At 31.2% G+C, this 10593-nt stretch overlaps 1 pseudogene; it reads left to right on the top strand.

The window, feature by feature from the left end:
• Positions 1-870: 870 nt before the first annotated feature.
• Positions 871-6281, top strand: LOC131858174 (major allergen Api g 1, isoallergen 2-like; annotated as a pseudogene).
• The last annotated feature ends 4312 nt before the right edge of the window (positions 6282-10593 follow it).

The raw sequence follows: 10593 nt of genomic DNA, 5'->3' as shown, positions 1-10593 counted from the left end.
GATTTCATGGGCTCGTAACCTATGGTACTATTCACAATAGATTCATTTCCACATTTTATGGTTTGCTTCAATAATATCAATAACAAACTATCACTTGTCTTGTCTTTTTTGAGACAACCAAACTAGATGCCTACGTCATTGGTGACTTAAGTTCCTTGGTGGATAATTTTATGAACATGTTACAATGCACAACTTGTATGTTGATATATAAATACTAATACTAATACTAATAGGATACTTCTTCGCAAGGAAAATATTACTTAGAATACATGCCATTGCCAATAATTGACTTCACCTTCAAATTATAACGAAGTGTGGGCAAACATAACATTCTACCATTGAGGATTGACGAGGACTATGGCCGAGGAGAATAACAAATGGAATTTTTAGCAAAGTTAGAGGTAAGATGATGTCGTAAGAATTGATATAGAGTAAAAACTACTACAATTTTGAGCCATAAAAGAATATCTTGAATCATTTGTCAACAATGGCTTTAGACATGTATGACTTTTATATGCATAATGAGATCATAGAAAATCTATAAGATAGTAGACCAAAATTCGAGGATATCATAGATATAAGTACTATCTAAACATGATTTTTGACATCCATATTCTACACTGTAAAAATTCCTCGTCTTCAGAAGACAAACCATCCCTGGAGATTTGTACATCCTTAAAGAAGTCTTCCAATTATGCTAAAATTGCCTAGGTGAAATCTAGATCAGAACAGAAAAAAGAAATACATGGACGTTGAACTTTTCTTAATAAATGCCTGCATGGAATGCAAAGAAGTTATATAATCAAATCTGGTCTTCATATCTTTCCATGTTATCTCTGCAGTTTTCTTTTTCCCCAGAAACAAAACATCATGGTGCACAAAACCAGTTGGGAAGTCGAACTTGGTGTGCCTGCAAGTGCAGTTTATAAAGTTTTTATAAAGAACGTGGACATATTTCCCAAGTCGCTGTCCAACATTTTTACCTCCATTGAACTACTGGAAGGAGATGGCTGAGTTGGAACTCTGTTTCTCTTTAATTTTAGTGAAGGTAATCATTTAGTGTCAGCTGCTGAATTTGTACTGTTAATAGAATGCACATTTGGCACCTACAAATATGTGCATTTTAGACCAGGGGGAGCTTAGAATGGCCAAGGCAAGTCTCAGCAATGCCGGCTTCACATTTGTAACTACAGGAGGCAGATTTAGCTCCTGCCAAATTTGCCAAAATACGGCAGTACCAATTGGGCATGCTTGGCAGCTGTTGAATGTGTTAAACATAATAGATTTGAGGAGCTGCAACTGCTCATAATGGAAGTGGAAGTGGTGCAATGCTAAAATGGTTTGTTGACTCGAGATCTCTGCAACTGTTTGATAACCTTGTTGAAGCATAAGCATCGATCTTGTAGCCCAAGAGTATCATCTATAGTTTGAGAAACATTTGTTGTTGAGTGGCATTTAAAGGTCGTTATCTGGATTTAGGTTTATATTGGAGTTCACAGATTTCAAACTAATTAATTGAATTATATTAGATTATATTAATTTGATATTTGTTTTTGGTTGTTAATTTTGGTTCTTTCCAAATTGCATTACGACAATGATATTTTGTCACTTCATTTGTCTGCTCCTCCCATTCCTATATAGCTATTAGTATCTCTTTGTTATGATCGAGGTATCTAAATGAAAAATCCTTTTGCAAGAGTAAAGCAAGACAAGTGCTCTTCTTCCATGTTGAAGCTGGTGAAGCTTAAGTTTAATTGTCCACATTAATTAGAATGTCTGAAAGCTTGACAAAATTTTCAATTAGACAAAACTGACAAAAGCATAATCAGTCTTCCACTCTGGCAGGAACTTCGCTGCTGTGCAGCACTTGATCATAATGCCACGCTCATGCCAATGCCAATCTGTATTTGGTCATTCATTTAGTTTTGAAGCATTAGATTATGGTTTTAGTTTCCAAGTTTTGATATTTTATATAGTTTTTCTATTGTGTCATTAGATATTGGGGTTCTCTGCCAATATTTTTAGATGTATATATGCTGCAATGTCTTTCGGTTGCTTAATATTTTGTTTTGTGTTATAATGTTTTGGATGCGAGTATCAAATTTAGGTGTATATATTAAATCATAATGTTTTCTGGAAGAGTCAATATATATATGAATATATTGTAATGTTTTGGTTGCAAAATACTTTATTATATTTTATAGTTTTTTTGAATTCTGGAATTAGTTTTGGATTTTTGCCTTCCAGTCCAAACATTTGTTTGATTATAATATTTTATTAGATTATAATGTCTTGACTTTAGGAGAATTATATTTATGTTAAAGGATTTCGTAGTCAATTATTTGATCTGGTCATAGAATAATTAGTCTGTAGTAAGTAGTTTGTGAAACATAATTTATTCTTTCATTAAAATATAAAACGTTTCATTCAATTCTTTATTATATTTTGTTTTGATCAAAAATTTAAATATAATGCAATTTTATTTATTTATTTATTTATATATTTATTTATTTATATATATATATATATATATATATATATATTCAAACATGGTAAACACACTAGTGAAGGAGAATCGTGACGCTCTGTGTTTCACCGAAGTGAATGACGAAAAATCATCTCCCTGCACCGCATACAGACTCCACACATACATGAAGACAGATACATAAAGCAACTCAATGCAACTCATACATAAAGTAAATGTGTTAGTCCATGGTCAATAACACATTAATAAAGTTAACATCTAATTATCCATAAGGAACTAATGCATAATCAACATTCACTTAATCACACATCAAAGCATAGTCCACCATAGCATAATATTTGAAGAAAAACATCACCACAATGTATCCACAAAACCACTGAAAAGTCAACCATGGTCAAAATGAGTATCAAAAAAGTCTAATCAAGGGAGGGGTACTGCACCATTTTTTTAGGCTCCAACAACATGGTTGCGAGTGCCGATGATAATTCGTAGCTCACATTTTCTATTTTAAAAAAACAAGTATATATTCATCTTGTTTAAACTAAATGATTTTGATTAAGATAAAATGGGTTTTATAGAGACCCGAAACCCAAATCCAAGTACAGAGAAATAAAAATATCAATGACAAAGTCCAGAACCAACATCCAAACAACAAAAGAAATAGGAGCAAAACCCCACAAAGCCCAACTAACAAACAACACTAAGGCCCCAGACAAACTAGCAAAAAGCTAAACAAAAGCTCCTAAGAGCTCAACATTTTTCTCAATAACATCCTTATTGGTTTTTTCCAGCTCCTCCATGATGGTCCTCGTGGTACTTTTCATGAATCATGCTCCTGGTCCTAATAGATGGGCCTATAGAAACGTGTACCTCTAATTCCTTAAAATAAATGTAGTTGTATTTCCATTTACAAATTAGAATTGCATTTTTATAACCATTTAAATTAAAATTTCAATTTGTATATCCTCATATACACACCTTTAATTTTATATTGATCTTTATTTCTCTTCTTCTAGATACTATAACAAAATTTAATATTTTTTACACATCGTATCAATATACTAGTAATTGGAAGTCAAATAGAAACTTTATAAAATGATTTCTCTATTCATTTGCATAGCTTATGTTGATTTTCTTAGTTTGAATGATACAATACTTGGTGTTCTATCATAATGCTCTTCAATATTTCAATGGTCACACATAAACATGTCTATATGTATGAACATATATAGACAAGTTTTGTAAATGATTGTTTTACAAAAAATGGTAGTAAAATCTATTTTCAATTTTGTTTTTACATACCTTCTAATATGTCAATTTAAAAAAAAAAAAAAAAACCTATTAATTTTGATTCAAATTTTTAGTGTTTACTCAAAATTTGCAAAATTAAAAAATAATAGTGAATGGGAATACCTTTGTTTAACACTTTTCACAACCAATTTTTTTTTATCCCTACTATGAAGTTATAATCGGTTCAAATTTCCTTTATTGCTCCCCATCGACTTTCACTACATCTTCATAACAATATATATATATATATATATATATATATATATATATATATATATATATATATATATATATATATATATATATACATATATATAGATATATATATATATATATATATATATATATATATATATATATATATATATATATATATATATATTCCTAATGACCACATGTTGCACGACAAAACCGTGCAGCTGCTAGTACTATTTGTACAAATATAATATTATTAAAAATAAATATAATTATCTATATCATTATAAAACTATTCAAATAAATTTATTTTATACCCAATATATATTGTTCTTATATCATTTTTATTGTAAAAAAACTAACGACAATTGGTTATACAGGGACCGTAAACCTAAAGTCAACAAAAGAACAATCTTAAACAACAACCATCTGGGGCCCAACAACCAAACAAATGGCAACCAGCCCACAAAAGACCAAGGTAGAGAACTAGATAGAGCACCTAAATAAAACTATAGTAATTTGCCCAATTTATCATTCTTTTGAATGATCTCTTCATTGATAATTATAACTTTCTTACTAATGCTATCAACAAGGGTCATACCCTTATCTTTACTGCGAAGTCTCGTAGCAGGGCATGGCTAGAGCATCCTGTTCACATCCAAGTCCTCATCCACGTCCTCCAATGGACCCCTATGATTTTCTATGATTTTTACGTGTACCTGCATCCACCACCTTAGCCTTCTTGACCAACTTCATGCTGTTAGATGGGGAATTTCTTTGAGAGATAGCATGAAGAACTTCGGCCTGCTCATTAAGTCTACAAAGATCCTCACTATTATTGTCCATGGCCACCTTGCTCACCATCACCATTGCACTCAAACTCTGCTTAAGCTTGTGATAATCATCTTCTAGGGCCTTAATGCGCTCTTCATGATCCTTCTTGAGGTCTTTGATACCATTAGCCAGGGACCTTGTATTAGCAAAAATATTGTCCAAGTCCCTGCTAGGCGGATTACCCTTCTCCTTAAGAATATCGATCTCCTAAAAGATCTAGGAGAATAGGGCATTTTGATTATCCTATAAATTCATCAGATTGATATTAGAAATCGAGTTCTCAGGGACCGAGGATCTCATCTCCTTAGGGGTAGCCCCGCCAACATCAGTAAGCATAAAAGCATTAACACCTTGAACCTCCGTAGGCCCATCCAAGTCAATCTGAGAGGCCTTTATTTGCTTAGTGACATTGACCATCGAGGGCCCAAAGATTTTGGATTTACCCTTAGCACTCAACTCAGAAACCCTAGTCACTCTTTTGCCCTTCACATCCATACTAGGGTCCATCGAATTAGGAACATATTTAGGGTCCTCATCCTCATAAGATAAAACAATACATTTTCTACTAGTGGGGTTAGGGTTTTTAGAAATGGATGACAAGGGGCCTTGTTTAACATAAATATTGAAGACCTCGTCCCCATCAGGTTCCACCTCCTCATCATAAGAGGTGTCCCCATAATGAACACATACATTCTTCTGAAATTCAATACCAATTTTAGCCATAGGGTTCCTCTCAACATGCAGGGCTTTCATATACTCCATAATCAACATGATTAAACCCTCACAGAGACATCTATTTATATATTGTTATAAAACCTATTTAACAAAATTTACTTTACACTAAATATTATTGTTAATTTTAAAATAAATAAAAAAATTCTAATATATCATGATTATATTTAATATATAGCATATTATTACTAATGTGTTAATAAGAAATAAAATATTTTGTTGATTAAGCCCTCATGAAGACATACATCTATTTATATATTGTTATAAAACCTATTTAAACAAAATTTACTTTATACTAAGTATTATAATTAATTTTAAAATAAAAATAAAATTCTAATATATCATGATTATATTTAATATATAGCATATTATTACTAATGTGTTAATAAGAAATAAAATATTTTTCTAATTTCTATTTGTGATCAAGAATCTCTTAGATCTGATTATAAAAGTTTTGTATATATAGTAATTCATCCGAAGATTTCCTTTTCAGTGCTCTTGTCATAGTAATTCATCCGAAGATTTCCATACGATTTCTCAAACAGTTCTGATGCAGACTGGCTGGAAATGTCCACGCCCAGACTCCAAACAAGGAGCTTCAGAATCCTATGAGAAAGCTCCCTCACTAGGGTTTTGTACGCATTCAACTCCTCGCTGCATAAACATGAAAGAAAGAGAGAGAGAGATGGATAACTTTAAGATCAGTTCTATTCGCTGTCTCCATGACTGCTCAATCTACGCGTAGATGAGTTTATTGAAGGCTGAATGCTCAAACAGCACAGTTTGTGTTTATATAAGAAAAATTCACAATATTCAGATGTCTATGGAAAAGTTAACATCATCTAGAAGTGGACTAGTGCTTCTCTATATAAAAATCCAAAATCCCTGAAACGTCAAATTTGGTATTCAATGTAAGAAAGGCAGCTGAATAATTTGGATTCCAGTAAAAGAAACGTGGTCGTCTCTTCTAGAAAAGGATTGCATTGACGTACGCTGATTCAGGAACTAAAAATTCGAGACGTGTAAAGAAGTTTGAGCTTCTATACTGAATTCTTTAAGGAGTGGTTGATCTTTCTTTAAGGAGTGGTTGATCTGTCACAACTCCATCATCAGATTTCAACATGCCCACCAAACCAATTCACCGCACCTTAAAGTTATGCACGGAATGAGTCTATTGTTTATAATTTATCTTCCAATACATATAGTAAAATTTAGATAGAGGTGGGTAGATTCATCAAAGTTATTATTGGAAATTGATTGATTGGTTCACGAAATTTTAAGGTTTTGTATAAAATGAATTTATTGTCTATAATTTGTTTTTTAATATTCTGTTTAAGTAAATTGTCAAAAGGTTCAAATTCTTATATAGCAGTTCATAGGTAAAAAAGACGGGTCTCACGATCTGTGATCATAACCAGAAAAACTATAAGAAGCCAGAAAAAAAACGTAGCCTCCAATGAGATACAAACAAATGTCTTACAGACAAGGGGATTTCACAACCTGCCACTACATCATGGAACCCATAAATGTGCAGTTTACAGGGACATAAAGTCTTCTAGTGTACTTATTTAGGAGGAAAACAACCAAGGTTGTGTCATAGAATAACATAATATTTAAATGTCTTAGGAGCTCATGGTATTTTGTAACTTTAGCAATTTGGAACTCTTACATTGTGATCTCAGAAACAAGCTATCAACAATATATTTTTGTCCTTAATGATGTGGATTTTGATATGAAATTTTTTTGTTATCTCTTCAACCTCTTTTTCTTGGAACTCTCATCTATCATGCATGTATCTTTTCACACAAGATATGAGATTATGTTGTTCGATACATAATTATCTTGAATCTCTTTCCCTTTCTTTATTTCTATAGAGTAGATATCCTTCTTCTTCCTATTTTTAACATATAGCTTCAAATTAAGAAGTATCTTCGAATATTTCTCTTCCATATGCCTTTCTTTCCATAATGGGTACATTGAATTTTGAAATTCTTCTTTCCTTTGTCCTTTTGGACTATTGTATTAGCATTATATTCTACTTTCCTCTTTTCTTTCAACCTATGCTTCGAACTTCATTGATATATCCCTTTTCCCTATTTTTATTCATAAATAAACATTATCTTTGGAAAGAACCCTTGCTAGACCAACTGGTTAGATTACATAGATGTATTATATGTATCTATTTTTTGACAATTTGGAGTAAGATAATTTTAGATACATCCATTCTCCCATTGACTTCCTTTTTACCACTTCACCCATTTTGTGATGTTCTAGTGACGTGCTCAAAGTAATTATGTAACTAGTAAGATTAATCTTGATGTATGTGTACTAAAGGAAGTTACTATATTGCAAGGGTTAAGTTCCCCTTAGCCAATCCCTTTGAAAAACTAGTTTTATAGTCTTGTAGAATTGTTGCAAATAAAAAACAATTGTGTAATAACCTAGATACAAATTATGATTTGAATGTATGCTTTTTAATGCTCCAATTGAATTGTTCCTAAATATGAATTCTCATTGTAATGAAATATTGTTTGATGTTCTAAGATTTCTTTAAATGCACAAATGAATGTTTTTAAATATTAAGACATAATCAATAGTCACACAAATGATTAGGATCAAATCATGTGTTGTGGGATTGACAACTTGAAGTTTGAAATTTTGAATTTGGGATGAGTTTTGTGGCATGTAGGATTAAATCATGTGTTGTGGGATTGACTAAAAATAGGGAATGCAAGGTGTGTGTGTGTGTGTATGTAGAGAGAGAGAGAGAGAGAGAGAGAGAGAGAGAGAGAGAGAGAGAGAGAGAGAGAGAGAGAGAGATGATGAGAAATGTCTCATCTAGAATACCTTCTTGTTCATTTTTCTACATAACAAAAATAAATAAATTATGTTGCCAACATTTGACAAGAACGTTGTAGCAATGCAACCTTGTTTTGTAGTGGATTCATCATCATTATTGTTTGAAAACTAATCGATATATCATTCAATGTTTTTAATTGCATATAGTAAAAATTAAATGGAATTGGATAAGATAAAATTTATTTTCTTTTATCTTCTAGTGAAATTATTATAAGTGATGAAAATGGATGAACATCAATATTATTATTAAAAATTGATTGGGGTTTAATCACACCTTTGAAAAACTTGAACTTTAATAAATGATTTAATCAAACAACGTGCCATCATTGTCATCACTTAAATTACAATTCCTTATCACTTGAATGTTTTATATTATATATATAATATAAAATAAATTATTAGATATCATTGGGAGTTGATCAAAATGATGTTTTTACTTTCCATTTTTTAAATAGCATTTTTTTTTTGTCTTTAATATGTCAATAAAATTATTGTATTTGAATTAAATATATTTTCAGGTAAGAGAAAATAGTTTCAAGATTTGACATATTTGTAATACTAAGAAAAGTATTCTTAAAATTTTCTATCAATAAATTATATATTAAAATAAGTAAAAGAATTTTTTTCTTTACATTAGACTACAAATAAATTTATCAATAAATTAGATATTAAAATAAGTAAAATAATTTTTTTCTTTACATTAGACTACAAATATATTTCTTCAATAATATAAAATTAATTATTATAAATTTTAGTAAAAAATAGTATAATTATGTCTGTTCGATCCTCTGCATTATTTGGTAATCATTAACCTTCATGGTCTAAGCTTGGTGACTTTCGGGCGGGGCTTTTGTATCATGATGAATTGAGTTGGCTCCTTCATTCTTTAATCATCTGGCATTGTGTTTGGTCTTATCGCTTGGGAGTTGCATATTTTATGATTGGGGGTGTTATGAGGCATGAGTATATTTCATCATCTGTTGAGCAACTTCTTGCTCGCTACCTTTTCTTGTAGTGGAAGGTTAATCATGATCTAGTTATCTCTTTCTCTTTTATATTCTTGGTGACATGCAGTCATGGTATCCATTCTTTCTATGCATTTATTTTTACTAACACAAAATACTATGTTTGTTGTGGAGAGTTCTTGTCAAAATTGGCGACCGGTGGCTTTTTTTGAGGAATTGAAAAGAGTAGTATGTATGGTGTTGCAGATGGTTTCTTATCCTGCTGTTATTTCTTTGGCTGTTGCTTTGGATTATCTTATGGATCAGTCTTATCCTACTTCCTGAGGGTTTTCATCATCTTTCTCTACTTCTTATCTGGATTGGCATATGTTTGCTCACCATTTTTGTGTTGGCATGATCACTTATTCATGGTTCTCTTCTGGTTCTGAGTTTTGTTCTTTTCAGAGATTTGGACTCATGTGTTGTGTAGACATGATGGCTATGGGTTGTTGGCACTGGTTATGGTTGGACACCACTGGCTCTATTTTGAAGATGTTCTCTTCTATTCTGGATTTTACAGCTTCCTTTATATCTAATGCGGTTGGCTATGTATCTGGGGGGTTTATTTGGGGTGCCTATGGGCTTTTGTAATGGGTAGATAGGCTTATGTTTTCTTGAGCAATACTGAAGGGTATTCTTACTAGTTCTTTCCCTTCAGTGCTCTTTGAACCAGACACCTATAAAAAAACTCAATATTTAATATAATTTTAGTGGTTTCATCCACTTTTATCAAAAAAATAGTATATTAATTCTAAAATAATAAATATTTTATTTTTTAAAATTAAGACCTAAGTTCAATTTCTTGACACTGAACTCTTAAGCATATACTAATTAGTTCTTCTCATTCATACTTAGGATGTTTATACCAATCTCTATCTCCCAACTTGTATCAATAATCTCTTTTGAATAAAAGATGTATTTCTAATTTGAAAATATATATTAACATAGTTTCTTAAATGCTTATATCTAAAGGAGGGATATCACCCTTAACATGAAAATGCAACATATATGACAAGCTACTTGACAAGAGAATTAAATGATGAGTTGTGTATTCTACTACAAGTGATGGATTTGAGTCATATGAAATGGTAAACTTATAGATGATGTGTGAAACTACGAAGAATATTACATGAGTCTAACTAGTTGTAAATTTCAAGTAATTTGGTTGAGGTACAAATAATTCATAAAGCTCTT

The sequence above is a fragment of the Cryptomeria japonica genome, chromosome 1, assembly GCF_030272615.1.
Source record: "Cryptomeria japonica chromosome 1, Sugi_1.0, whole genome shotgun sequence".
In the NCBI taxonomy this organism is placed as follows: Eukaryota; Viridiplantae; Streptophyta; class Pinopsida; order Cupressales; family Cupressaceae; genus Cryptomeria; species Cryptomeria japonica.
The sequence above is the reverse complement of the archived record's forward strand: the minus strand, read 5'-3'. Positions and strand labels throughout refer to the sequence as shown.